At 46.1% G+C, this 27,292-nt stretch overlaps 1 long non-coding RNA gene across 1 annotated transcript; it reads right to left on the bottom strand.

Annotated features, from left to right (window-relative positions):
• Window positions 1–25,636, bottom strand: LOC146893481 (uncharacterized). The gene is made up of 2 exons (XR_015003110.2): window positions 25,317–25,636; window positions 1–421 (listed from the first exon to the last, which is right to left on the bottom strand). It is a non-coding gene; the product is annotated as an uncharacterized LOC146893481 (long non-coding RNA).
• Window positions 25,637–27,292: the final 1,656 nt, after the last annotated feature.

The following is a 27,292-nucleotide window of genomic DNA, read 5'->3' as shown; positions in this document are numbered from 1 at the left end:
TTGTTGTTGTTGTTTCATGAAAGTATTTTTATTGGGGCAAAACTGACACTGAACGTGAATCATTTCAGATGTATCATTCGGTCCCACTAAGTACATTCGTGAGACAGGTCCTCCATTGGCCACGAATTCTAGAATTTCTCATCTCTCCAAAAGGATACCCTGTTGCCTCTCAGCGGTCCCTTCCCCTTCCCCCATGCCTTCTTCTCTGAGTAATTTTAACCTGTGGATTTGCCCGTCCATGATATTTCGCATAAAGAAAGCCATCCCATTTGTAGCTGGTTGTTCTGGCTTCTTTCAACACACCATAGTGGGTGTTGGTGCTGTATCTTCTCTTTGGCAAAGTGATACTCCACTGGATGGCTATGCCGCATCTTCTTCCACTCATCTCTTGGTGGGTGTTTGGCTATTGTAGATAGTGCCACTATAAGAGAGAGAGAGAGAGAGAGAGAGAGAGAGAGAGAGAGAGAGAGAGAATATTTTCAGTTCTTCAGAGGAGAATTGATAGGTCACATGCCAATTCTAGGTTTTGCTTTTGAAAGAGCCTCCACTTTTTTTCCATGGTGGCTGCAGTATTTTTTATCCTCATGAACAGAACACGAGGGTTTTAATTTCTTCATATCCTTGTCAACATGCGTCATTTTCTACTTATATTGCTGTGGTTGTTGTTATTATTACAGCTCTCAGAGTGGGTATGTAGTGGTTTCTAGTGTGCTTTTGATTAGCATTTCTTTAATGATTAAATATGTTGTACATCTCTCTTTCTCTCTCTGTGTGTGTGCGCGTGTGTGCGTGCATGTGTGCGCGCGCGCATGTGTGTGTGTGTGTGTGTGTGTGTGTGTGTGTTATTTATATACCCTTTGGGAAAGAGATGTTGGCATTAGGTATTCTGGTCATCTTGCCCTCCAAATGTCAGTTCAGGGTAGTATAAAATGTTCCTCCTATTTGGGTCTTCAGTGCAAACATCAGTCTTAATGTAAGTGTGACCTCAAGGTACGAGTAAAGAAAATGTCAGAGGGACCTACTAAGGGTGTGTGTGAGTGTGTATTTGTGTGTGTGTGTGCATGCATGCACGCTAACTTAAAAATTAATTTTAAGACTTTTTCTCTAAATTAAAAAGAAGTTCCCGGGGGCTGGAGAGATGGCTCAGCGGTTAAGAGCATTGCCTGCTCTTCCAAAGGTCCTGAGTTCAATTCCCAGCAACCACATGGTGGCTCACAACCATCTGTAATGAGGTCTGTAGACCTCATGTAGACAGAATATATACAGAATATTGTATACAAAATAAATAAATAAATAAATTGTTTTTAAAAAAAAAGTTCCCCAACCTAGGATAAAAAGGAGTGAGCAGAATTTGCTGCTGAGTGTGCATCCCCTGTTGCAGCTCTGTTTGCTCAGGGATGCAGTAACCAGGTCCTGAGCTCACTCACTAGGATGCTGCACTAGACGCCTGGGGACACTGCTGTGTACTGGGACGAGGGTGCCAGCCTCAGAGGCCTCACACCTTGCTCAGGCCCCTGCCTTGAGCTGCTCAGACTCCAGTGATGTCTCTCTTCCCTTCCCCTCTTCTTCCCCCTCTCTTCCTCTTCGCCTTCTTCTCTGCCCTCCCTTGCCTGTGAGACTAACGGGACTCTAACATGTGGAAATGAAAACAATATGGGAGTCTCACAAGATTCTCCTATGAGATTCTAAACATCAGATGTCCGTCTGCAGAGGATGGCTCTTCTCTCGCTTTTTTCTTGCCTTTGGTTACACTTGGCCTCCCACCATCGTCCACACCCAGTCCCCAAGAGGTGGGGCTGAAACAGTCACCGACTCCACCTTTTTCATCTGATTGGTTAACAAAATAGCCACAGGGACCTTTTTAAAGCCTCTTGGGGTTCTGTATAATGTCAGTGAGCCTCAGATTGGGGCTATCGATAAAAGCACCCAGTCATATTTCATGCATCTGTCCCATTACAAGGCCTTTCGCAGAGGTGATCTCTTTCCACGAGGTGTGCAAAACCAACTCTAGCATACAGACAGTGAATGAGGGGACACGGCGGGAGATGAGTGACGGGGAGAAAAGTGCTGGCCTCATATGAAGACTGGAGTTTGGAACTCCAGAGCTCACAAAAATGACCTGGGGCTGGCAGCCCTCTGTAATTCCAGCATGTATAAGGCACAGTGAACTTGCTTTCCAGGCTAAGAAAATAGCAAGAGGCAGCAAGCTGAGTATGGGGTCAGCAAGGGAATCTGCCTCAACATGTAAGATTGGGAGTGATGAAGAAAGACATCCTGCTTTAACCTCAGGCCTCCACAACACGTGCGTGCATGCACACACACATGTACACACACACACACACACACACGAACACAGAGACACTCATGCAAGCATCCTATATAGAGATACATACATACATACATATCCAAAAAAGAAGAAAGATGTCTTGCCCAAGTCCACATCACTTCAAAGTAACAAAGCCAAGACTGCATCTTAGCCCTTTGATCTTGAAAGCTGCCAAAGCACTCACTCACAAGAAATTGTAACATAAGAACAAATTTTGTACTACTAAGATGAGCAAGTCACTCAGTTCCACTATTTTTTAACAGGTTAGAAATAGTTAAATTTCGCTGAATGAAACACCCTGCCTTAGTTTCCAATACTTTCAACATATTTCATGTTTAATTTTAGACCTCAATGTCTTGGCAACTAGTCCAAACAAAATTTCAAACCCAGGCTGTACCCTTGATGAAATGCCTCTTCCCTTCCCCCACCCCAAACAGTCCGTGGGCGAATCGTTCCCCGTTGTGCTCGATGACCGGGGACACAGCTGGCAGAAGGCACACAGAAAGTTTTTCTATTTGTCAGGATGGTTTTCTGCTTGATCCTCGTGGACGGCTCTTAATAACTCAGTCACGCACTGCTCGGCAGTATATTGCTTCCACAATGCTAATTTAAACCATGTCAGTGTGCTTGCATCGGGACTGACAATAGCCAAACAACAGGGGGAAGAAAAAAGTTCATTCTTCAAATTAAATATGCGCTATTCATCTGCAAACTTCCTGCTTGAGCTGCTAGTTAAAATTTTTCTTCCTCCCTGTTTCCTTCTCTCCCCCTCTTCCTCCCTCCCTACTTTCCTCCATCCCTTCCTCCCTCCCTACCCAGCTTCCCCTCTTGCTTCCTCTCTTACTCTCTGTGTGTCTCTGTCTCTGTCTCTGTCTCTGTCTCTCTCTCTCTCTCTCTCCACATGTTGGATAACTTCCAAGCATCTAACATACCCTTTACTGAAACAGGCTGCATAGACCACACACATACGCAAATGGCCTGAATAAGTTGGGCGCATACGCAGCAGCCACTCGAGTGCAGAGAATGTTTAAACTTGAGAGAAAAAAAAAACAATAAATTCGAGCAGAGCCTTTCTTCTCAAGTGATTCCTTATTGAGGCTTCTGCTCTGAATTAGAAGTTTGTGTCAGGGTGGTGGTGGACGTATCTGGGGCCCACCCTGAGCTCTCTCCTTCTCCAGAACAAGTGACTCCATGGGAAGGGACAGCCCTGGGAACAGCCTGCCAGGGTTGTGCAATGGAAGGAAGGGTTGGAGTTTAGCCTACAGCATCTTCCGGCTTTCCAGAGCAGCCTTTAAGTCCTCTGAGAAAGGCGAGCCTCTGGGGCTTAAGGCTGAAAGCTTTGTAGCCTACATCTTACAGGCTTTCAAAGATGATGGCTCTTCTGGCCTTACCTGACAGCACGAAATCCCAGACGTGGCAATTCTCTGCCATTTCTCTCCCTTCAAAACTCAAATTTGGCCCTGTGTCCTACAAGGTCCACATGGTCAGGAGCCTACCTGGGTCCCCGAGGCTCCTCCCCTGCCCCTGAGCTCCAGCCACCCTTGCTTTCTGATTCATCTACCACACCCCACCTCCAACATCCCCAGATCTGCTCAGTCCAGCTGGGTGCCGCCCACCACTCTTCCTCCAATCATTCTCTTTGTTCAGACCTCAGCTTAAATGTCACCTCCTCTCCTTAGTGTGTCGTCCCACCCCCCACCCCATACCAGCTCTCTAGGTAGCCTCCATTGCGTGTCTCAGTCCTTGTTCCCTAGCAACAGGATTACATGTCCACACCCTTGCCCGGTGTCTTCACAGGCCTCTTACTGTGAGCAGATACTTCCTTCTGTTGACACCACTCCTCTGATTCTCCTTGGCTAGAGATACATGGGTGTCAGTGGCAGGAGACCAGGCCTAAGTTGAAGCTCCGAAAGCAATGGCCTGTTTGCACTCAGCCCCTTGCTCTGTTGAGATCCAGCAAGAGATGTCCGTGCTGAGAGGATCACCCATCCCCATGGGTCCAAAGCAAACAACAAAGCCACAACAAAGAGGAGCTCTCAAACAAGTCTGTTTCTGTGAGCCCCTGATATTTAAACATGGCTGGTTACCCAATGAAAAGCTAATATAATTCACAATTAATAACACCCCCAGGATCAGCCATGTCGTCTTGTTTTCATTATAACCCTTTTATTCCTAATATATAATTTCTGATCTATTCACTCATTATTTATTTCTTCCCACCATAATGTGAGTTTCATGCAGTCACTATGTCTCCAGTCGCTAAAGCGCAGGCTCATAGTAGGTACTTAAAAAATAATTGCTAAATGAATAAGATCCTTGTTCTAATCCTCAGAAGGGTTTGTACTGTTTTCCCGTCTGCAAAATCAAAGAAATCCTCAGTGTCCTGAAGAAAAACACTCTTTTTCTAGAATTAAAAAAATAAAATAAAATAGGAGTCAGCAAGTGGCTCAGCTGATAGAGGTGTTTGTGGGACAGGCCTGGGGGACCTGAGTTCAGGTTCCAGAACACACAGAAATACAGAAGGAGAGAGCTGGTTCCACCAAGTGGTCCTTCCACCTCCACACACGACGGCAGCACACAAGGCTACACACACATCACACGCTTGTACATACACAATCATGAAAAATTAATAAAGCTGGATGTGGTGGCTTATTACCTGTCACTGTAGCACATCACGACCTGAGGTGGAGGATTGTTGCCAGCTCCAAGCCAGCCTGGCTACAAAGTGGGAAGGAAGCCCAATAAAGTTCGTTGGTTTACCAAGTTGGATTTGGGTGATTTCCTTATTTTGATCTGTTGTTGTTTGCCTATCTGGGGTAAATAGATGTTTACTCATGTCTCCCAGGAGCAGGGTCACACTACACGGGGGATGTGGTAAGGAGAATGACAGTAAGGGTGCTACGGAGGTGGTGGAAGCTGTTGTGCAGGGGACTGTGGTGATCGTCGGCAATGTTAATACTGATGGTGAAGGTGGCGGCCATGGTGAAACTGATGGTGATGTTTCTGGGGCTGAAGAGGTGGTGGTGATGATGGTGAAGGTGGTGGTGGTGGTGATCGTTTGGTCAAAAGCGTCACCTCAGTTCCCTGGCACCCCTTTATACAAAGAGTCTGGATTGTTTAGTTGGGGGGTTTCACCCCAGCCCCCTGGCATCCATCCTGAAATGTTGGGTGGAAAGTTCTGTTTCAAAGCCCCCTCCCCTGGGAGTTGCCTCAGTCCAAAATCCACCTCCAAGAAAGCCCGCCAAACAGTAACCCCTCCTTAGGGAGGATCAAGAAAGTCCACCAAATGGTGACCCCTCCCCAGGGAAGGTCAAGACCACTCCCACAGGCTATTTAAACTTCCCCCTCCCAGAGAAAAAACATGTGGTCTCCTCTTTTCCCTCTCTGGTTTTCCATGGTCTTTCAGTTCTCTATTCCTCTCTCCATGTTTTCCCAGAGGGCCACCCGAGAGTGTTGCCATCCATTAAACCTGGGCATCTCCTAATTCGGTCTAATTTGGTCTCATTGGGATTATTTGTGTCAGCAGAGAGGTTTGTCAGCTAAGGAAAAAACTTAACAGTAATGATGAAGATGATAGAATTGGGGGTGGTGTTGATGTTGAAGTAGTGATGATACTGATGAAGATGGTAGAATTGGTGATGGTGCTGATGCTGAAGTAGTGGTGATAATGATGAAGATGATAGAATTGGTGATGGTGCTGATGCTGAAGTAGTGATAATAATGATGAAGATGATAGAATTGGGGATGGTGCTGATGCTGAAGTAGTGGTGATAATGATGAAGATGATACAACTGGTGATATTGTTGATGCTGAAGTAGTGATGTTAATGGTGCTGCTGATCCTGAAGGTAAAGCGAGCTACAGAAATGAATATGAAGGCCATAGTGGTAGTGATAATAATGGAGGCTACAGTGTTGGTGATGACAGCTGGGACCAGCATCTCCAACCAGGTTTCTGGTACTGATGCTTTCATGCCCTCCAAAACATGCAGGGAGAATTGATATCCACTGCCTGCTCTGGCGGAGCGCCTGTAGTCAATCTAGAATACCAGTTCTTGTGCTGACAGTGAGAGAGGAGCAGGAAGGGCCCTGTGCACAGAGCCCCTGGGCCAGGGGCTAGCTGAGGATAGAGAGAAGATAAAGACATAAGCAGCCATTTCAGACGGTAGCCATGAGGCCTCCTGTGTAGCAGCATCATGTTGTGAGTCTGTAGGAAAGGATTCAGCTTGGACAAAAAGGGCCTGCACAGCACTGAGAAATGGAACTACAGGGGCGTGGCTCAGCCAACCAGCCGAGAAACCCAGAGACTGCAGATGGAAGGAGCAAGTACAGGAAGGTGGTGTGCGGAGCAGAAAAGGGAGCATCCTGGGCTGAGTGACGAGAGCACAACGTGGAGAGATAAAGGACAGCTGCCACTGTGGGGGGCTGTCATGAGTGGGGCCAATGAGGTGCTCACTCCAGACTTCTCTAGGAACTGTCTCCTCGCTCCAGGTCACCTGGGCACCTTCATAATTCCGAAGGAAGTGAAGTTCAGGACCCCGTAAGCAGGTGTGCCGGGATGCTGCAGGACTCTGCTCTCCATCCTCCACTATAGGTCACCCCAACAAGAGAAGCCATTGATTATTCTTCTCTGGTAAGAGAGGCTAAAACCAACAGCTAAGTGTGTTTCCAAAGAGAGGGACCCGTGGAACCAGGGAGACAAGCAGGAGCTGCCAGCTCCACCTCCTCTGTGACCTTGAGCAGGTCACTTCACTTCAGTGACCCTTTGTAAAATGGGGACAACGAGCTAAGCCAACTCGATCTGTTTCAGTGACTCTTGCTGTGCCCTTTTGTAGTGTCCCTCTCAAGTTTGCATTGCTTATGGTCAACTGACTGCCTCTCCCAAGGACACCGCCACAAGCTCCGTGAAGTCAAGCAGAGTCTTGTCTTACTCATAAATAGATTTTCAGGACAGAGATGCCATAGGTATTTAGGTCAAAGGAACAAAAGAACAACTAGGTCCTTTGGAAGCATTAATCCTATTTCACAGGATTAATTTGTAGCTGGGAGAAATGAATGGCTTCTTCAAGGTCATGCTCAGAAGGGTATAGAGCAGAGATTCAAACCAAGCCCACAGGCTCTCCAGGACACTTCTCACAGGCCAAGAGGAAAAGCTGGAGCCTGAATGTCCGCGACAGGTACAGCCTCTCCCCCTCCGGGAATAAAGAAATCCATGCTCCAACGTGGCCTGCAAGATTCTATTTGTGTCACCTCTACCTCCCTCTCCATGTCACTGCATACTCAGTTCTTCACCCTAAGTCAAATCAGTCACATTTGGCCTTTGTCCCTCATGCACAAAACTCACTGAGACGCAGGGCCTTTGCATTTGCTCTTTCCTGGGCCTCCAGCACTCTAGGGTCTTCCTGAAGGTGCTGTTTGTTTATCGCCGGGATTTCAGTGCAAAGGGCAGGTGGGAGGGACCCAGCAGGTCCAAAGCTGTCCCTGAGAGCCCATCCTCTGAGCCTCTTATCTCCACCTGTCCCCTTGAGTCATTCACTGGTTCCCCACCTGTTCCAGCTTCTTTGCAGTTGTTTATCAAGACCTGAGCTTATCTTATTTGTCTCCATGGGTTATGGTCTGCCACTGCTGCCCCAGAGAGAAGGCAGGCTTCCCAACAGGCCAGCGTGTCCGCATCAGGGAGCAGCAGCTGTCAGACTTCGGCCTTAGTCACTGTGTGCACAGCACATAACATGGCCCCGCCATGACTATTCAGGCCAATTCCTGTACTAGAATAAAGGAGACAAGATTCTCGTTCTCTCTTGTTCTCTCTCTCTCTCCTCTCTCTCTCTAAGGTCTCAAAGTTTCTCTATTCACCTCTAGCTAGCCTGAAACTCACTATGCCAGCAGTTCTTAACCCGTGGGTCACAAATCTTTTGGGGGGGGTCAATTGATCCTTTTACAGAGGTCACCTAAGACCATCGAAAAACACATTTATTTACATTATGGTTTATAAACGTAGCAAAAATTACAGCCATAAAGTAGCATCAAAAATAATTTTATGGTGGAAGGGCATCGCAACATGAAGAACTGCAGGTAAATGTTAAAGGGTTGAGAACCACTGCACTATGTAGATTGGCTGGCCTTGAACTCATAAAGATCTGCCCACTCAGTCTGAGTGCTGGGGTTAAAAGCATATGCCACCATACCTGGGGGTTCTTTCTCTTTTCAGATGCAGTTACTCCAAATAGAAGCATTGACCCAACATGTTGTAACAAGAACTCAAATGAAACAACAGTACATCACATGTTTCTCCAAAATCCAGATGAAAGGAACATCCGTCTGTGGCTTTGTCTTTAATTATTATTAATTTCTTGTACACTCCCTATGACGTGGAATCTAGATTGTAGCAGTGAGGTGACAATTCTCGACCTCAGAGACTAGGGAGTCAAATTCAGACAGCCGCGTTTCAGTTTCATTGTAAGCCTGAGATGACAAGCCAGCATAGCGTGTACCTGCTTGGTCAGCACAGCTCTGGACCCCCGAATCTAAGGTAGGAATCAGGGAAGATAAGGACACTTAAGCTGACAACAACATGAAGAGGCAGAAAAGGTTCCATCAACCAAGGGACACCAGTATGAGGTAGAGAATACAAATGGATTTAGGGGTCCAGCAAACAAAATTTAGGTAGCCACCAAAGCCGAACCCAAAAATGGCAGCATGCTCCTTGCTCTGTGGAGCGATCTGGGAATCATTCACTAGTTCCACTTTTGCTAAAGATGTAAGTACAGAGCCATTGTTCTCTACTCTCTGAAGAGCAACAGTGCTGTAAGAAATTGCACAACCTCAGAGGCAGGAAGCCAACAGGTAACGGTGAAGACTGTGGACAATCCCGGGCCCTGGGGAGAGATAGTGTTGAGAGCATTTTTGCTATTTCAAGAGAAGATAGAAATTGAGGCTTTTGTTTAGGTTTAGTTTTAAAGCAAAGTCTCTCTATGTCAAACCGTAATTTAAACGGTGTATAAATTAAGTAAAGTACCCAAGGAGGGTCAGGCCTGTTGATCCTTAAAATGCAATGACTCCAACAGAAATGATGATGTCTACATCTGCTCATTTTAAATAGAGCAGAATGGATGCCATGTGAAATTATCATTCATTTTATAAGTGCCCACCAGGCAGTCATAACAGTAACTATTGAGCAGGTTAAAGGGAAGAATGCCACCAAACGCTTTAGAGAGAAGCATCACAGTGGTGATCTGGGTCTCTTGCAAAGTCCTCCAGTGCAGAGTCAGAGCCTGAAGCTGACGTTTAGGAGACTTCCAGAGCAGAGCCTTGCAAATGTCTCCAGGTGTCTCCCTATGGAGTGGGCATCTGGAGGAAAACACCTCAGCAAAGGCTGAGGGCATCAGGAGAGCATCATATAGTTAAATACGATCTGGAATGCCTTCGAGTCAACACTGAAGCCCCACCCTTCCTTCTTGGAATGGGGGTGCTCTTTTTCTTTTCTTCCTTGCCCCCTCTGTTTCGCAAGATGAATTCCACGAAGCAAATGATTTTTCTTTAGCCTTCCAACCCCAGCACTGCTGCTGTCCCTCAACAAAAGTTTTATTTCAAAGTTCCCAAAGAAGGCAAGCGGGGAACCTGGGTTCTTAAAGAGCTCCATTAATGCAGCTGCTGAGCCGGCAAAGTCAACAGAGCTCGGTAATGTGTTTTATTTGGACCTGTTCTGCTCAGCGCACAATGATAAGGAGGCACTTGGAGCTCACACACTCACTGTACTGTGCTCACTCGGCCCCTTATTGATTCTGAAACAATGCATGCTTTCAGATCACACCCACGTAGGTGAGTAAGAGCAAGGCCAGACAGGGAAGCAGCGAGAACCCGATAGAGCACTCAGAGGTGGCTCCCAGGGGCTGAGCTTCAAGGGCTGCCCCCTCCTTGTGCAGGGTTTTTGCGGATTTATGGGACTTCACTCTAACCTTGGCTCTGTTTGCAAAACAGGCCTGGGACAGACCCTGATACGAGAGGGCCAAGCACAGTGGCAAAGGCCGTTAGTGCCAGTACTCAGGGGGCAGAGGCAGGCAAGTCTCTGTGAGTTCCAGGTCAGCTAGGCCTACAAAGTGAGACCTAGTCTCAAAAGACAAAAATAAATTGCAAAAATAGGGCAGGGGCATCTCCTGGAATCATGCACCTTAAAAAAAAAAAACAACAACAAAAAACCTCATTGAGTATAATTGACCTCTAAATCATCGCATTATGTAATGTATATAACTTAATAAGTTCATGGATAAGAATATATCATGGTCAGATGTCATGCTGCATATGTGTAACACCAGTGCTGCAAAGGAGCATCACAAGTTAAAAGTGAGCCTAAACTAGATAGAGAGACCCTAAAATATACCAATAATAGCATCAAAGAAATCATGAAGCCACTACTAACCATCAAGGCTATAAATATATCCATCACTTCCCACTCCTGAAGCATCCTCCAGCCCCTGCCCCCCGCAACTGACATTATCAGCATTATCCCTATCCATCCCCTAATGAACTCCCTACAAGTCTTCAGATCCCAGTGAGCAGAAATCTTGGTGGTCATAATCAGCACAGCTTTTGTGGGTACCACCAGAGTCTCACAAGCAGATTTAGAAGGGATCCTAGCAACCTTGGGTCCTACCTCCGCAGCTGCAGCCCACAGAGTCCATTGCTCTGCCATCATCTAGTTCGTCCCATCCAACCCTTCTGTAGCCATCACAGGCTTCTGCGATCCTGGAAACTCCTGTCTTTGCTATTCCCTGTGAATGGAAGGCTACTGCCTTAGATGCCACAGCGTTTAGCTCCAGTTCACTCTCCGTGGCTTTTCCTGGCCATACCATGCAATGTTCTTCCCGTTCCCATCCATAACATTATCTCTTACAGCTTTACTAGAAATATTTCTCAGGAATTACCTTGGAAATTGTCTGTGGAGATGTTCGGCTTCAGTCTGTCCTAGCAAGAAAGCTTCGTAAGGGTGAGGGTGTTGGCCTGCGCTGTTGGCTCCCATGACATATCCTCACTCCTTGGAGGGGTGCGCTGCAAGATGTCTCATGCCTTTAAGAGCTAGGCAGAAGGCTGCCGCAGTGAGAAGGACTGGATATTCCACAGGGAGGAATGTCATGTTCTCTGAGTTTACGTTCGATGGGAACCACTCAAGCTACGAACCACGCAAGGCTAACTCAGCTAAAACCCCCAGGGGGAAAGGCCCCCTGTGTCCTCACCTCCAGCCCAGACAAGCGCAACCCCAGATGGAGCTTCTGCTAAGTCAGTGAGAGACTGGTGAGCCAGGGCAGGAGCCAGAGCAACCCTAGGTTTTAGGTTTGGGGGTCTCGTTCTGTTTTCAGGTTCTCCAAGAACTAATACATTCAACCAACAGAACAGTTGGGTTGTTTTCAAACTTGCCCCCATCTCAAACTTGCCCCAAACATGGCTACCTTCTTTCAGAAATGCCAGTAGAATCATGAATCAAATTTTAATCAAGAGAACAAAAGAGTTGGAACGGAAAGAGCTCAAGAATAGCAGTCTATTAAAAATATATCAGTGGCGAGAGGCAGAGAATATATTGCCTGCTTTGTCCTTCGACATGATTTATCCTCTGAGTCCCTCTTGGGTTCGGCTCTCGGTATCGAGAAATTTCTTTCCTAAGTCTGTGAGCATGCACTGACAAACGTGCCTCTCGGACACACAAGACCTGTGTCGACTGGGATTAGCACATTCTGCTCTAGGTCACCCCAATCAGGGCTGTCGCCATGGAGATCTCCAAAATAAACTTGAATACGCACCAGGTGAATTCATTCAAACGGGAATGGGGGAGGAAGGATGGGGGGAGATGGCATTTAAACTGAGACCAAACGGACGAGGAAGGAAAGGTTTCTGCGGGCACAAGAGGCACAGACGAAGGTGCCAAGGTCAGCGCTGGGGAGGGCCAAGTACAAAGCAAAACACTATGCATTCTATTAAGCATGCGGCCATCTGAGAAATGCCCCGTGTTTCTACTTTTCAAAAACCTTCATGTATATGCGTGTGTGCACATGTTCATAAGTGTGAGTGCAGGTACATGCCTGTCATGAACACGTGTGGAGGGAAGAGGACAGCCTAGAGTGTTGGGCCTCATCTTTCACCTTGTCTCTGATGTTAGCCGCTCTGTACAGGACCGCTGGCTTACAAGATCCTGGGTTATCTTTCTGGCTCTGCCTCCTATCGCCTCACAGGGCACTGGGATCGCAGATCCACTCCGCCACCCTCAGCTTATGTGGGACAGGGTCTGGGAGTTGGAGTTCAAGCCTTCTCACTTGTTCAGTACCTTAACTCACTGAGCCTTCTTCCGGGTCCTCTACCCCCACTTCCGATATAGACAAGTAGAAGAAATGTGTCAGTCTCGGGCTGGACTCTCAAACTTTGAGCAGCTCTGAATGGAGATGTTCTTTCGAGGTTGGAAAATGTGGGCATTTCTCTAGGTTGTGGGGGAAAACTGAGAAGCAGAAGGACACGTCATCAGGAAGACTGTTTGCTCAAGGTTTTCTGTTTAGCCCAAACCCCCCAAAAGTTATGGAAACACATCAGAAACAGGACTATATGTCTCCTTGCAATTTCCACTGCGGTCCGGCCCTGTTTTGCAGGCACAGACCTTCAAAGTCTTGAGGTCTGTGTGTTAAGCCTCCCCGGCTCTTCCACCCGCCAACCAGTATAACTCACAAGTGGAATTCATCTTGCGCTTGGGTTTTCCACATTACTCAAATCAGAAATGAATGTGAAAGGAGCAAAGCTAACTCACCACAAACACAAACACCAACAGCCTAACAGGAAGGCCCGCCCTCCCCAACCCTGTCTGCTGGAGAGAGGCTCAGGGTCAGCTTTTCCGTCAGAATGAGGGATGGCTGGGGTAGTTTTGATCTGCGTGCTTCAGTCTCCTTCAGAGTGATGCTGTTCAGAGCCTGCTTTGGCCGCTGGGCATAGGCAGGGCTTTCAAACGTCTGAAGGAATCAGAAGCCCCTGGGATCAGGGCCACCACTTGCTGGCAAAGCCATCAACCCATTTCATGGGGCCTAACATGGATCAGTCTACAAGAAGCCTCCTCACCACCACCCCCACTCGCAGCACCGCAACAACTTCCTTCCATCTGGAAACAAGGCTTTAAGTAGGAATGCAAAATCCTTGGGAGAGCTGCTTAAATTTTGGCCTCCTTAGAATTCCATTGTTTGGCCCAATTTGGAGAGGTCAGAGGAGGAGGGTTTAGAGGGGCAGAGGGGCACAGGGCTCAGAGTCACAAAGCCCTTGGCCCCATTGTTTCTAGGGCTGGCCCCTCCCTGCTCTTCTCTGAAGTGGCCAATCAGTCAGTCCCCCTGGAGGCCTCTTGGTCTCTGAAAGACTTGGCAGCCACTCCACATAATGCAGTAGGAGGAATATTTAGGTTTCCTGACACAATGGTCCAAACAGTTTCTCTCCAGGACTGGACATCAGACAAGAAAGGGGACCAGCATGCCCCAAAGCCCTCTTCCCAGCAGCAGACCTTTAAATAAAGTCCTCTGGTGTCCCTAGGACTTTGCACTTGTTTGGTCAAATGGGTTAAACATTAGTGGTATCTTTATTATGGCCTTAGGCTATCCTAAACAGCCCCCTGTGGTGGGGGAGCGTGGGGGAGGTTGGGATAGGGAAACACGCACAGCATAGTGCACTTTACCTCTTGGTGGTAGAAAAGGAAGGGGGAGAGGGCAGCATTGTCCCTATTGTCACTTAGAGGTTTATAAGAGAGTGGGGGGAAGAGGACTTTGAATGGAGTGAACCAGCCAATGGGAGACAAACCAGTGCAAAGCTATAAGCGTTTCTATGGGGGCATAGGTCACGTCTAGGGGTCTCTGTGGAAGGAGCTTCTTGAAGATTTATGGTGGGTTTTGGGGTCATGTTGGGGGTTAGATTGAGTCTTTGCAAATTTTAAGATTGGAAAGAGTTTCTAAATCTTCAAAGCTTACCGGCCTCCATTGCAAACCATGAAGGAATGTTGAGTTTTTCTCTGCCAAGGAAGGGTTGCATAGAGGGAAGCCTGTACGCACGCACACACAGTCCCTACCTAGGATGGCTCAACCTAACAACTTTGCAACTTTATAACGGTACCCATCAGTAAGCGCCACCATGGCAAGAGGACCCAAAAGCTCCTTTGGAGAGCCCTGCAGTATTACCGGGGTGGTTAGCAACTTAGATGTAGTCAGAACATGTTCGGTTTGACATTTCAAGTTTATGGTGTGCATTATCAAAACGTCATCCTGGGCTGAAGGTCGTAGGCTAAGAACCATATACATCAAATTACAAAATTACTACCACACAGAAAGAAATATTATCATTTGACTGAGTATATAGAAAACTAAGGGGTCCAGTAAGAGCCCATGGCGGGTCCCATCAAAGACATTTACTTCCTTGCTGGAACTGCCAACTCATTGCCTTATTTGGAATAAATTCTTAAGACTGCCCTGAGGTACATTGTCCAGGGGTGGGGGCCACAAGTGACCCAGAGGCAGTCAAAGTCCTGGGGGATCTTTACTACACCTTCCTTGACAGAGATCTCAAATGTGAATGGCCCCTCCCTGGTGCCCAGGTAATAACACCAGATAGATGGTAAAGAGAAAGCCAGGTCAAGAGGAGCCTGTGTCACCTCGGCTGCCAGGATGCCCCTGAAAGTGAGCTGCGAGCCCTGTGAATTGGGTACAGAGACTCAGTTCAACAGGAGAGATGTCGGATGGGAGAGATCAAAGACAGGAGGGCTTTGTGCCACAGGACCCCAGTAAAACAATCTGAAATTCTGACCAGAACCAGGAGCCCCGGGGTGTCTAAGAGTCAACATTTGCATGCAGCTGGAATCTGAGAGGCAGCCCACAAAGATGGAGTGCCCCTCCGGTGGCTGCCTTTGCAGTCTGCCAAAGGACAATGGCTTTGTTAAAAAAAAAAAAAAATCCACATGGATCTGTCGCTTTTAATTCAAGAACCATCATGAAAATATAACTTCCTTGAGTCTTTCCAGGATTTCCGCATTAACCCTACATTTTTAAATACCGCAACATTACGGTGAGGCAGGCGTTTGAATTATGGAAGCCGATCCCATGAAGCAAACATTTATTTTATTTTGAACTATCTGATTATCTCAGGTTCTCTAGAAGGGGCAAGGTGGGGGAGGGGTCGTGTGTGGGAAAACCAAGAGCCCTCACTCCCTCAGGACAGTTAAGGTTGACCCTGTTTGTAGCCAGGCAGCCACTTCCGGGGCAACAAGCTGACTCGGCCATGTGAGCTGAATTAACTGTTTACTGCAAGGAACATGATACTGTTAGTTTCTCCTCACACCAGAGTGGGCTGTCCAATTGGAGTCAAGAGCAAGGCAATGATCCATGTAATTTAGAGATGAGGGGGCGGATGACTTGGATATATATTTATGCCTAAATATCAAATGAAGGCTACTGACCAAGGCAGCCTGAGGCAGTTCTACACGGAAAGATAATGCTGTCTTGAAGGAAAATCTAATCTGTTGACTGTAGGCATCAGTACTTGAAAATGTTGACTCAGCCTGCTAATTTTAAGACCATAATCCATTTCTGGGAAGACAAACAGGTCTTCCCTTCCTTGGGAGCACTGTTGTCCTTAAAAAGAAACCCAAGGAGAAGTCAGTCGTTTCTCAATGTCATAAAGACAGCACTCTGGAAACAGAATGTGAAGCATGTAGACACAGGCGCCTGGATCCCTCTACGAGGTGGGCTGGCTCGTGCGCCATATTCGCTAACCTACACGATCTGGTACTGCCCTTTGGTATATCTTAGCTCCAGAAGAACTGCTGCAGGCTGCCTCTGTGACTGAGAGTCTGCCCATGCGACTCTCCCTGTAAGTCTCGGGGCTGCTATCCTTTGAACATCTTTCTAGACTAGTTCTGCTATCTCTTTCTACACATAATGATCAATACCCTGTTCATTACAGCTCTTCCTGCTAACAAAACAGGCTATTTCATCTCTCCTGACCTCAGTTTCTTCATTTGTTAAATGGAGACTATGCTTCATAAAAAGATACAAAAACTCCACATGGAAGAGAAAAATTAGTGCCCAGTGGGTATATGATAAAACACGGTTCCTTCTTCTCTTCGATCTTCTTCCCTTCTATGTTGTCTTTTATAAAATGTATAAGGTTGATGTGGTGTGTGTGGGTGTGGGTGTGTATTTGTGTGTAAAAGAGAGAGAGAGAGAGAGAGATACAGAGATACAGAGACAAAGACAGAGAAAGAAAAACAGACAGGGACAGAGATGCACCAGGTAGCCCAGACTGGTCTTGAACTGACAAACCTGCCTCTCCTCCCCGAGTGCTGGGATTCCAAGCATACACCACCATATTCAGCTTAGAGTATGTATTTTCTGTGTTGTTTTACCTGTTCCTCAACATCAGTTACTGTCTCAAGGAAACTCCTTATTCACTTTTGTAGCAACAGAACCCAGCACAAAGCCTAGAAGAGAGGAGGACATGCAGCTCAATGAAGGATTTACAAAATGATACTGACTTAAGAGACCGATGAATATTTATCTGACACCATGTTCCAGACAGTTTCCAAGGTATTGGCTGTATAGAGCGAATGAGAAGCCTCAGGAATGCTTTAGTCTAGATGGCATGTTGGACTGTGGGTAAAAGGGAGAAACCAGCCAGTCTTTCATGGTGCTCTCATTTGGGGAGGCCACGATCATATACAGTGCTCAGAGACGGGCGGTGGTAGGTGCATGGGTTGACTCGCAGATAGCAAATGGAAATTTTTTAAACAAACCTACCAGGAGGCCCATGTCATCAAGGAAACACTAAAATATATAGTCAGGTCTTTTCTTGCCACTTACTGATACTTCTTGACCCCTTCACTTTGCTGTCTTTGAAGACTTGAGGTTCCCTTAGGAAACAGCAAAAGGCACCCAGTGTGACGGACAGCTGCCTACTTTCCTGATTGTCCTATCACTGACTAGAGGACTAATTTCCTACCTGCCTAGGCTTGAAGTGGCCTTTGGCATGTCCATAGGTTTGGAGAGGAGAGGAGAGGAGGTCCCCAGTGAATATGTATCATTGATACACCCCAACCATGGGAAGGACCCTAACATCCCAGATCCACAGAAGGGGCAAAGCCTTTCCCCTGGTCCAAGACCAACTGTTGACAAATGATGGCCTTTTCGCTAAAAAGGGTGTACACAGGAAGCATCAAGCACAGCCTGCTCCTCCCGATGACTGTAATCTAAACCTGCTCCCCGAACAATGCTTCCTACTGAGATGAACCGAACCTTCTTCCTCATTCAGTTGTATACAATAAACCCACTCCCTCACTCAGAGTAGGTATTAAAAAAAAAATGTGCTGAGTTTCCCAGCTGCTGGTGTGTCGCCATCAGATGATAAGGCCCACCCCATTCTCGCTTTTTCATATGCGTGTCTGCCGTTTCTTTATTCCCCATCACCTCAGAGAGGTCAACACCTAAGTCATTCAGGTTGTGGCAACTGCTTGCTCCTTCCTACTCTCCTTGCTCAGGTATCCCTCTTGCTCTTCGTCCAGGACCCTTGCTGGTATCCCGTGTGCATCATCTCCCTATCCAGTGTGAAGGATACAGCTGACACTCCACTCCCACAGAAGAGGCTTAAGATGAGCGTCTCTGGGTACCAATGCAGCTCTCCCCTGTTTGGCGCTAAGTCACCGGGACACCGGAGAACGCACTACCAGAGAATCATCTGTTTCTCTCAAGTCACCACAGAATCACAGCCCCAAATAAAATGAGAAGGGCTTTGCTTTCTTTTTTAAATAAAAGAAGTGTCTTTAAGTCCAAGATTTCCAAGTGCTCTTAGACTGTGTCATATTTATCCCTCCATGTGAGGATTTTGTTGTTATGTTGTTAGAAGTGAAGGACAGACAAGGAAAGCAAAGTGTCCCGACAGCTGGTGTCCTTAACAGACCCAGGAAAAGAAGCAAGACTCAGGGTGTCCCACTCAGTACAGAAAGGCCTGGGTCCCACTTGGTACCTCCCAGAGCCTCCCTGCTTTGCTGCCCCATCTCACTCTCTCGCTGTGGTCTCTTGAGAACTCCCCTGAAATCAAAGAGTTGCCAACATGCCTCCAGCAGCCCCCTGTCTCCATCCAGACCCCCTGTTCCTTGAATCATCAATATTTTCTCTTACGGGTGCAGGGTGTGCCCCCCCCCCCCGCCTCTGCTTAATACAGAACCATCTATCTGCCTTTCGAGGATCAAGTGCACGATCATTTTTTTTTTCTGTGAAATCGTCTCGAATCCTTCTGGCACTCAAACATATTTGCTCTGTAGGTAGCGTTGCTGCTAATTATAGTTCACATCCTATTTGCTTTGTGTCCGTGCCACTGACCTATGCTCCCTGAGTCCTCAGTAACAACCCCCTATCATAAAGTCTCATCCAGCCTTTGTGGGGACAGAATACAGAGGTGGGGCCTTGCACAGCAATGTTTACCGAATAAATGAATGAATGAGTGAGTGAGTTAATGATTCATTGTTTAGCAAGGACTGCTCTTCAACACAATTTCTCTCCCATCACAGATGCGGTAACTGCAGAGGTGAGCGAGTTAATTTTTTCATCTTTGTGGTCTAATTCTTAGTCTCTCAAACTAGATTTTTCTATAAAATGCCCTTCAAAGGTCCCCTAGGTTTTGTTAATAAGGCTAATGGAGATTTCATTTCCACCATTGCTACCTTCTAATGGAATTTTCTAGAGGTGCTTTTCTTGCCTTCGCCACGTCTTTGGGCAACGGTCTTTTTCTTTCGTGTCAGTAACTTTGAGCGTGCAGGAACCCTGATTCTAATGCATAACTCAAGCCAAAAGAGTCATTTAAGAAATCTTAAATCTTCGAGATAGTAAGAGAAAGGGGATTAATGCCACATCCCTATAATTAGGATATTTCCAATGAGTAAGCTGCTTGGCAGTTCTTGTGGAGATGTGTGGATAGACTGCTGCAAATTGAGGCCAGGTAAGCAGAGCATTAGTTCACATTTGGATTTTAATGCCCAGAAACTTTCTCATGCCAACATTGCAGTCAATAATTCATGCCTTCATGAGATGGGAAAAAGAGAAGTTTTTGTCTTCTTCTTCTTCTTCTTCTTCTTCTTCATCTTCTTCTTCTTCTTCTTCTTCTTCTTCTTCTTCTTCTTCTTCTTCTTCTTCTTCATCTTCTTCTTCTTCTTCTTTTAATAAAGATGAACTTCTGGCAACCACAAACAAACCACAGCGTGGACCCTGGGAGAAGCCATTTTGTTAAACAGCCCCGCTATCCTATTGCAGCAATGGCGCTTCTAGTCATTTTCAAAAGTATATTTTGAAAACTTGTGATCTTATTTTGTTAGGAAGTCTCTTCGGGGGAGGTGAACTTCTAGGAGGAAGTGCGTTGCCTCTAATTGATCCAGTTGAGTAAATGTCATCTGGCTACCTGAGAAGTGGCTGTTACCTGCTAGTCCCAATGTGCTGATAGTCTCTCCAAAAAGAGCATGCTCTTCTTGATAGCCTTGACCAAATAAGCTGACACGGACAAAAAGAGCTCCCATGAGCACCATGCTACCTCTCTCTGTCCCCTCAGCAGTCATATAAAAGACGTTATTACTTCCTATTTTTGTTCATCTTGGTGACTTTGATTTGTTTTGTTTTTGTGCTCTTTTTCACTGATACAAAAATTCAAAAACATCATGTTTACCATTTTGATCAATTTAAATCACCAAATTCAGTGGCATTTGGTATGTCCCCACCAAACTGCCACTGTAGATTACTGATCTATTTTCCAGCTCTATGGTTACCTCTTTGGATATTTCAAACAAATGGAATAATACAATATACGAGCCATTTGACCTGATGTGTTTCTCTTAGCACAATACTTCCAAGTTTACCTACTCTTTCGTGGCTGAATGGTATTCCATGGTGTAGGGAAATTATATTTGTATTTGTAGGATCTAGGAGACATTTTGGGGACATTATTGGTTTAGGAAATTATGACAGGAACATAGAAACTGATGTTCTATGAAATCAAGCTCACAGATAGGAAAAATCACCTAAGAAGTAGCAAGTGAAACTCAGATCCCAGCAATTCAATGCTGGAGGCCTGGAGCCTATTTATAATATGAGTAACTACTCACATAGGAACACAAGCGTATGAAATCCAACCTGCTTAACCCATGATGATTCATTTTAGTGAAAGTGTATAAGTACCTTAAAAGTGGTGAACCTTCTGGATTAAACTCTGTAACATTTAAAAGACCATTCTTAGAAAAGACGCAATGTTTACAATACTTAATTAAAACATAAAGCATCATGAATACTTAGGTATTTGTTTGTTTATTTTTACATGAATGAACGTTTTGCACCCATGTATGTCTGTGCACCGTGGCATGCCTGTGCCCATGGAGGCCAGAAGAGAGCATTGGATCCTCCTAGAGTTGCTATGAGATGCCATGTGGGTGCTAGAAATCAATTCTGGGTCTTCTGGAAAAGCAATTAATGCTCTTACCTGCCTAATCATCTCTCCAGTCCAAATTTAAGTACTCTTAACCCATGTTCTTCTTTTAAAGTATGTACAAATGCTACACTAACAAGGGGCACTTCAGAACAGCATAATTATTGAATAGCCTCTTTTCAAAGATAATTTTCTGAATTTTTTCCATCTTTGCATTTTAGGATTAAATAAAAGACACCAGGCGGTGATAGCACATGGCTTTAATCCCAGCACTCAGAAGGCAGAGACGGGTGGATCTCTGTGAGTTTGAAGCCAGCCTGGTCTACAGAGTGAGTTCCAAGACGTGCTCCAAAGCTACACAGAGAAACCCTGTCCTGAAAAACAAAACAAAAACAAAAAAGTCAATAGATTAGGGAAAGCTGTAAATAGGTAGCTACTAAACCATTCCTCCCTCCACCACCCAAAGCATGCTCACTGACAACTGGAGAGTCCCAACTGCTGAGGCCTGGGCATTATAGCTACAGTAGTCAGCCCTTTTCTACTTTCTTCTTCATTTACCGGTGATTCTCCTCCCTCGGCAATGTAGCCAAGACCTGACCAAAATGGTGGAACTGAGGCACACAGAGCCAGATATAATCCCCGGTTTCTCTTTTACATCTTCGGTAAGTCAGGGGCTCGGTGAAGGATTCTGCCTAAAAGTCTCAAGAAAAGGCGTTTAGCTCTAGGGTCTGAATGAGACAAAATTCGGAAATCCGTGTGACTGAAGGGATTCATTGAGTTGCGTGGACACGCAGATACCTTGCTGAGGTGAGGAAGTACAGACGGACCAAACTGAACTAGGTCTGCTCTCAATCTTCCAGAGAACCAGCGCCAACACATCTTGTTCCTCTGGAGCCGCTCCAGCACCGTCAGTAGTAGACTCAGGATTCGTGTGTCAGTGAGACAGAAGCCCCGCCTACACACTTTGAAAAGTGATTTAGATCAGCAGGAGGCTTGGGACTCCTGTTTGGGTTCTTTATTAAATTGCCTGAAGGATATTTGATTTTCCAAAGCGGAGTCAAAGCCTTCACCAGGACTGAAAGGAGCCCCTACTCTTTCTCATGAAGGACTGGAAATGTCATCACAACTAATCTCATCTCCTGGCTCAAGCTCACTCTGGCTTGCCCACTTTCTCTTCTTCCACCTCTGGTCTTGGCTGAAGTCAAGACCTTCAGCAGGTCAAGCTGATTCTACATCACAGACTATGCACACATCCTTTCTTTTCTTTGCCTTGATCCACTTCATCTTTGGGAATTGTTTAAACATCACTTCTATGGACGGGGAGTGGGGCTCCCCACACATTTCCCAACCTGAAGAGCTAAGCTTGGTTCTGTTCCAACTGAACACGTTAGGCTTCAATTTCAGAGCAGTTTCCATGGTCTAAAGTGAAATGCTGGCATGATTATTTGTTTGAAGCTTATCCCCTCAACTGGGATGTGAAGCCTGCAAAATCTGGAAACAAGGCTGTCTTGTTCGTCCTAGGAGGTAACTTAGTCATAGACAACCAAGGACAGTTTTCCATTCCTGAACTCAAACACAACTCTGGGATCTGTGCTGGTGTCTCACTTTCTGACCATTTCCATTGCCTCCCTTGCCCATTTAAGACTTAGCCCACCTTGATCTGGCACTGCTGGGACTCTCGCGTGTTTACCAGGAAGCTCTGAGCCATGCAGACAGTGAAGCCCCTGTTACTATGCTTTCCACATTCCCTGAAGAAAAAATAGGATCCCCCGGAACGGTGTCCTGCGTGTGTCCTGCATGTGTCTGCTGGAGCCGAAATACTCCCTGTGGAGTCTGTTTATTTCCTGAATTTTATGGTTCCTTTGGAAATTCAAATGAGCAGCAAAATGAATGTGGAAATGGCTGCCTCACTGGCTTTCACCAGAGGAAATACAACTGCACCACACAGAAGACAAATCAAAACCCTGATTGTCACTAGAAGCCTAACACGGCGGTCACAGGAAAGGTCAAACTGAAGCTATCAGAAGCCAGGTATAAAATGAGATTAAAAAAAAATAAAAAGTTTGGTTTCTTGCCTCCAGTAATTCCCTACATCTCCAGTAAGTAATTCCTTCCCATCTGTTGCTGATAGTTCAATGCCCCCTCTGATAATGCTCTCGGGTGTCAGCTGATAAAGTATGGCTGCTTTGATCTCAAAGCCCTGATTGTCGTCAGTTGCCCAGGCTTTGGACACATTCCCCTTGGAAGCCCATCCAACAAATTTCAGCAGTTACGGGACTAGTATTTCAAATGTGGTCAGACTCTAAGGGCCCTGCCTAAAAATGGGCCTGAATGACCTCCACTGAATAATGCCTGATTCCTGACCTACATAACAACAACCACCACCACCCACCCCCAGCTGCTGTTTTCTCTAGTCCCTCTTTAATCTGTACTCCTATCCCTTAAGGAAAAAAAAATGTTCGAAGGACTGCCAAGGTCTTTCAAGAACCAGTCCAAGGAGTCTTGGACAGCCTGGCTCTCTAAAAGGATGCCATTGTAATGTCAAACGCTCATATTACAGCGACACACATACATGTCTCACAGAAACCAAGGTTTATGTGTTTCAGGATTTCTCCTTAGTTAACCACAATTGCAGGGAAATGGTACCACATTCGTTGAGTTAAATGTGGTAGCAATTACTTTGCTGGCAAAGGAGAAGGAGGGGCTTGATGGCCCGCGTTCTACGAGTCAGGATTAAATAACCGTGTCTTTCAGAGTTACACTGATAACTTGGAACGCGCCCCTCACGCTTGCAACTTCTGAGAAGCCAGTGTTTCTCACAGACAAGCCCATTTGGGCCTAGCCAGGAGGCACGTCAGACAACTTCAATAGGAAAAAATAATCAAAGTAAAAAAAAATTAATACATGTGTGCGCATGCGCACCAGCATGGGCGCGTGCACAGACGCACGGACAAAGCAAAGCCACTCTTGAGTTTGCGGGTTATTAAATGCTTTTAGATACCAGGAAATAACTTGAAAATTGCTTTCCTGTATCATATTGACTAAAACAGTTCTACGGCATGCTTTAGGGAAAGAACGATAAGGGTCGGGTAACCTGAGCATTGTTTAATGGTCACTGATTTTACTAATGGCCAGCCAGCCTTTTGGATTTCATTAGAACGCAAGAATTCGATAAGATTCCTGGGAGCACACTAAACCTAGGGGCCCTTTTCAAATGTAATAGAGTTTATGTGTAGGATCCCAACTTCACTTAAAACGGAAAATGATTCCCTTTCTGTATCTTTCCCCATTGGCTAGAATGGCACAAATGGTTCAGATCTTGAGTTCCGTAAGTCACATATAAACAGAAGTACAGACCCACGTCTATCTCTTCTCCCACGAAAGCGTGTCAGCTCCCGGACTGAGAAGCAGACGCTCTTAACACAACCCAGCACACCAGCAGGTCAGGGACAGAGGGCTTTCCCGGCATGAGAAACGATGGAGTCAGATGTTTTCTTCTCGCTGGGAATTTTGCCGATACCAACCAAGTTCAGAAATCCAATAATCCGCAGACTCACCAGGGTGTCTCACGGCTCTGGGCTAGCCAGCTCAGTTACTAAGAAAAACACCCAAAGGAATTGGAATTCGATGAGGTGTCTCTAAAGGTAGGAGGCAGACAAAGCAAATTTCTCTAAGAAAAGAAATTTCCTTAAAAGAGCAAGATAGATTTGAATGGAGCGAGGGAGAAACGAATAATAAATAGATAGAATCAATGAATACATAGGTAATTAGGCGATGGGTGGCTGGTATATAGATTCTAACATATGTATTGACTTAGGTAAAGAGAGAAAAAGATCTAAAGCAAAAATATAAGCTTGATCCACTGCCATTTTTTAATAAACATGGCTAGAAATGTGTTTCTTCTCTGCAGAAAGACTAGCTCTTTTTCTAAAAAACAAACAAACAACAAAAACAAAAAGTCCTTGTCTTCAAATCCCTTTGAAGATCAAATGGCAACAACCAACTCAAACATTTATTGAATAAGAGAACATAGAAGGCAAGTGTGGCAAGTCTTAAAAAAAAAAAGTAAAACCACCATGTCTTTTTGATGCAATCTAGTGCATCAGAGGTGGGCCCAAATTCATTACCTTGCTTAAGATGGCCTTGATATTCTCCTCCCATCTCCACCTCCAACATACTGAGATTACAGGGATGCACCAACAAGCCCAGTTTACGGGATGCTGGGGTTGGACTCAAGGCTTCCTGCATGCTAGGCAAGACCTTAACCAATTGAATAGCACATAAATATATTTTTTTAAAATTCTATATATAAATATATAAAGCAAGGTAACAAGTTAAGTAAAATGTGCAGTCCTCCCTCTAGGACGATGTGGAGGACAAGAGTGTCAAGGAAGAGCCAGCCCCAATCTGCAGCCTGACCCACTTCCCCCCTCACCCCATCACTCCGTATGCCACAGTGGCCCCCGGAAACACACGTGTTGATCTTCAAGCCTAGGCATCCCACCCACATAGGTCCCCATTAGGAGTTAATACCTCCAGGTCCAGGTCCTGAGGAGAGTTTGGGGACCTATTGGCAGAGATCCCAGTGAAGATGGACGATATCAAGCAACATAGGCTGCATAGTCGTTAGTCCAGGAGAGAGAGGCCAGAGTAAGCACGGGAAAGCACAGGCAGGCCGTGTCTGAATCTAAGACTGGTGCCTCCAGCAGCTGTATTCCTGATTAGCCGCTGTAGATATTAAAGAGAAAGAAGATCACGGGCCTGCTGAAACTGAAACTAAGTTACCGTGTGATTTATCAAACTATCCCAAATCTTGGCAGGCTAAAACAGCAGACGTCATTCTAATATTCAATTTCGCGAGATCAGCAACTGGGAACAGCTTAGCAGGGGGTGGAGGTTGGTGGGGAGGTCTGGGGTAAGGTCTCTCCTGAAGTTTCTGTCCCTGTGAAAGACTGAAGGAAGGGCCTACCTCAAGCCCCACCCATGCGACTGTTGATAGGCCTGAGTCCCACACAAGATCTGAGCGGGAAGCTATTCCCCACCCCATGGGCCTCCCTCTTCACAGAATGAAGGACTGGGAGTAAATGTGTCTGTCTTTTACACTTTGTTGGAGCTGGGGTATATTTGAACTTAGAATTCTTCCCGCTTCCCTGAACGTTCTCATGATATAAGCGGAGTTTCTCCACACACACATTCCCAATTTCCTACACTCATCTCAGAAAGCAACCCCCAGGGAGTAAGAATATACCCAAGTCCTTTCATAACCAAATCTCAGAGGCAACAGAGCACCCCTCCTGCCCCAACAGCTGATTGGTCACATCTTGGTACAAAGGTAGAGGAGACTACACCCAGGAGTGAACCAGAAAGGTAGAGGGGCGGGGGCAAGGAGGGTTCTTCCCTGTGAAAGGCTAGTGCTATTTTCCAAGGATCTTTCTACATCTCTCTTTGGAGATCAAGTGGCCATGACTAACTTTAACATCTGTATGGCCTAGAACAAAGGTCAAACAGCGGCTCATATGCCATAAGTCTAAATATTTTGTAGTGTTGGGGTCATCCACAGAGCCTCACACACGCGAAAGGCCTACCATTGAGCACCGCCTCTCAACCCCATGCGTCTAAATATTTAAAAGCTATCAGTCACAATAACTATTTGTGTTTTTCATTTTCATGAAGCAAGCATGTGACATAGCCAGCTTCGATCCAGGGATGTCCCCAATAAGTAGCGTTGGAAGAAAGTAAGGGGTGGGCGTAAGAATGACTAAGAACGAGGGTAAACATGGAGTGGTGGAATTCGTCTATTTTCCTGGAGGACCAAGTGACTCTTCCCTCTGCCTCACTGTAATAAAGCTAGGTCTAGCACTTAGAGATGCAATGTCTTTTTTTTTTTCAACTCTTCATTGGCATCCTTCAAACTGCCACATATCCACAAGCAATATCCAGAAGGCCAAACCCCAGTTACAGTGACTCTATGTGACCCTCCCATAGTCTACTGGAATCCTTTATGTTTCGCTCTAAGACTCTGCTCTGGGAGATGGCAGAGCTCCATTGTGCAGGATGGTGTTCCCACAAGTCCCATCCTCACCATGAGCACACTCTCCACATACCATCCCCTGGGGCCCCCACCTTCTCTTCCCTGTGTTGTGCAAGGCCAGACCCCCAGAACACTTTCCTGTCTGCCTGTTCCTGAGCCCAGCTCCCCCAAATCTCTTGAGTGACTCCTGTTGAAAACAAAACCCACCCCACCCGCCCCAGACAGTGCCTTGGGGATTCCAGCCGAGAGAGGACATGGGTCTTCCTAGGTCGCACTTGAGAGGACATGGGTCTTCCTAGGTCGCACTTGAGAGGACATGGGTCTTCCTAGGTCGCACTTGAACACTGCTTGGAACTTTGCAGCAGTTACATGGAGGTATGCTTGTCTGGATCAAAAGTCACGCACTAACTCTATACTGAAGTAATGTCACAAGAGCTAACAGTAACACAGAGAAGTCACTTTAAGACATTTCTTTTTG

This window comes from Myodes glareolus, chromosome 7 (assembly GCF_982192425.1).
Source record: "Myodes glareolus chromosome 7, mMyoGla1.1, whole genome shotgun sequence".
In the NCBI taxonomy this organism is placed as follows: Eukaryota; Metazoa; Chordata; class Mammalia; order Rodentia; family Cricetidae; genus Myodes; species Myodes glareolus.
This window is presented reverse-complemented; position numbering and strand designations above follow the sequence as displayed.